This window comes from Leucopleurus acutus (assembly GCF_964270905.1).
Source record: "Leucopleurus acutus genome assembly, chromosome: 20".
Lineage (NCBI taxonomy): Eukaryota > Metazoa > Chordata > Mammalia > Artiodactyla > Delphinidae > Leucopleurus > Leucopleurus acutus.
In genome coordinates, this window is record NC_139162.1 from 47,901,833 (window position 1) to 47,904,690 (window position 2,858).

Sequence of the window (2,858 nt, forward strand, 5' to 3'; positions counted from 1 at the left end):
AGATCATTTATGAGAGCTAGCCTATCTGGACAAGGTTCATGAGGGTCATGCTGCCTATATTTGGGTTCACACTGTTTTTAAGCATTACACTGTCTATTGGGGGTTTACACTGTCCATGTGAGAGTCACACTGTATATGGGGTTTACATCAGTACGGACACTGTCTCTATGGGATCTGGTTGTGGGGTTATACCAGCTGTATGCAGACTCAGTTCACTTCAGCAAATACATATCACCAGCCTGGTCTAGGCACTGGTGATAAAGCAATGAAGAATGTGAAGAATACGGATCAAGTCCCTGTCTTTGTGGAGCTGACATTGAGTAGGACAAGTTCACCTTGTATAGAGGTTTCCCTGTTTATGAGATTCACATCGGGATTCACACTCTTTAGGGGGTTGCACTGGCATCGACTGTCCAGGAGGGTTTCTCTGTGTGTATGGAGCTGCATTTTATTGGTATTACATTGGGCATAAGGGAGTTCACTGTCCAAAGATGAGCTTATCCATTCATTATTGATTGCCATGCTCTGGGGATACTACAGGCAACAAAACAGACACAAATCCGTGCCCTCTTAGAGCTGATATTATGGAGGAGGGATTCAAATGACAAGCAGATACATTATGGAAATATATGTCAGATGATGCTAAGTGCTATGGAGAAAAATAGTGCATAGAAGGGACACAGGGATCTAGGAAGGGGGCTCCAATTTAAAATATAGTGGTCAGGGACTTCCATGGTGGTCCAGTGGTTGAGACTCCACGTTTCCACTGCAGGGGGCAGGGGTTTGATCCCTTGTCAGGGAACTGAGATTCCCACATGCCACATGGTGTGGCAAAAAATAATATATATATATGTATATGTATATGTATATATAGTGGTCAGACATAGCCGTATTGGGAAGGAGGTTTGTTTATTTTTTAATTTTTGGCCACACACTGTGTGGCTTGCAGGATCACAGTTCCCCAACATGTCCTCAGCAGTGAAAGCACGGAGTCCTAACCACTGGATCACTAGGGAATTCCCGGGAAGGTGATCTTTAAGTAAAAACCTGAAAGGGATGAGGGACAGAGCTATGCAGACCTCTGGGGGAAAAGTCTTCAAGGCAGATGGAATAGCATGGGCAAAATCCCCGAGGGAGGAATATGCCTGGCACATTCTAGAAACAGCAAAGAGGCTGGAGCGTATTTGGAAAAGAAATGAAGGGGAAAGGTGGGAAGTGCGGTCAGGAAGGAAGGGCCTTGCAGGCAAGGAGCTGTAATAACAAGGAGCTGGCTTTTACCCCCAGCGAGCAGAGGGGCTATTGGAGGGTTTGGGGCAGCAAAGGGATGTCATGTAGTTGACTAAAACCAGTCTGGCTGCCGATAGAGCACAGGATGGTGGTGGCAGGGGAGGGTGGCTGATTCTGAAACAGCTGAAGGAAGAGCTAGCCGATGAGAGTTCCCTTCAGATTGGATGTAGGATGAGAGAAAGGAATTAAGGATGATTCCAAGCTATTCAGCCTGAGCAACCAGCAAAATGGAGTTGCATTCTCCTGAGATGGGGAAGACTGGAGGTGGGGGGACAGTTTGGGGGAGATCCAGAAGACCGTTATGACTTGGAAAACTCGAGAAATCCAAATGGAAGCACTGATGAGGCAGTTCAACATGTGAGATTGGAGCTCAGGGTAGAGTCCTGAGATGGAGAGAGAAATTTGGGTGTAATCAGCATAGAGATGGTATATGAAACCGTGGTGCTGGTGGAGATTGTCAAAGGAAGGGGTGTAGATGGAGAAGAGAAGAGGACCTGGGACTGAGCTCTGGGACCCTTCAGCTTTTCAAGTCAGGGAGATGAGGAAGGGTGATACTATAAAGGGGTTACATTTTCTGTTTGGCAATGGTTACACTGTTTAAGGTGGCTCTGCTCTCTAAACTGTGTGGGTGGGTCCTACTATTTCTAAGGGAATGACAATAGAGTAGTAGTGGTTCATTATTGCTTATATGGGTAATGGGTGGGTTGCCATTATGATTTTTATCGTCCACACAGTTTCCTTTCTAGGTGTGAAGTCTGTGAAGAGTTGTGACTTCTGTGGGGATAGGTTCTGTCCATGCCTTTGCCTGACAACAATAGGATAAAAGTTATCTGTGTCAGGACGGTAAACTGGAACAAGAACTACTAGGTCCATGGGAGTTGGGGTGTCCTTACTGCGCAGACAGACTTGTTTTCTCCATGGCGTGTTACACTGTTCATCCCAGGCACATCCTAGGTCTGTGAGAGGCTGTGCTTTTCACCAGCCCCAGGGGCATTTGTGGAGGCTTTCCATAGTGAACTGAGGAAAGGGGGGGGTGATCCTTGCGCATTGGAGTTCACATGGCCTTGGTTGGATGGTATATCTTCAAGGAATGACCAGTGGTGATGGACAGTTTCCATCACAAGTTCACAACATCTAGGTGTTTCACATAGGAATGGTGGGGTTCACCATCCCTGGGGGTGGTTTTCAGCGTTCACAAGACAACTGAAGTATCCAAGACAGTCCACACTTCTATGGTGGAGTCACACAGACCCCTGAGGGGTTATAATATCTGTGGACACGCCATTTTCACCAGGCACTCCCGTTCTCTGTGGATGGCTGAGAGTCTCCCATGAGGCATACCCACCATCTATGATTGTGTTTCACAGAAACTGTGGGATTGAGTTATCCAGCTGGGTCAGGGTAGGATTATGCTATTAACAGGAAATTTCACTATCAATGCTGTGTGTTTATTGCCAACAGTTGGAGTCTGTAGGGTGAGGGGTGCTTACCTCATCCACAGAGGTAACTCTGCTAATAATTATTACCAGTATTTATTGTGTACTTACCTCAAATCTCTGATTTCTCACAAC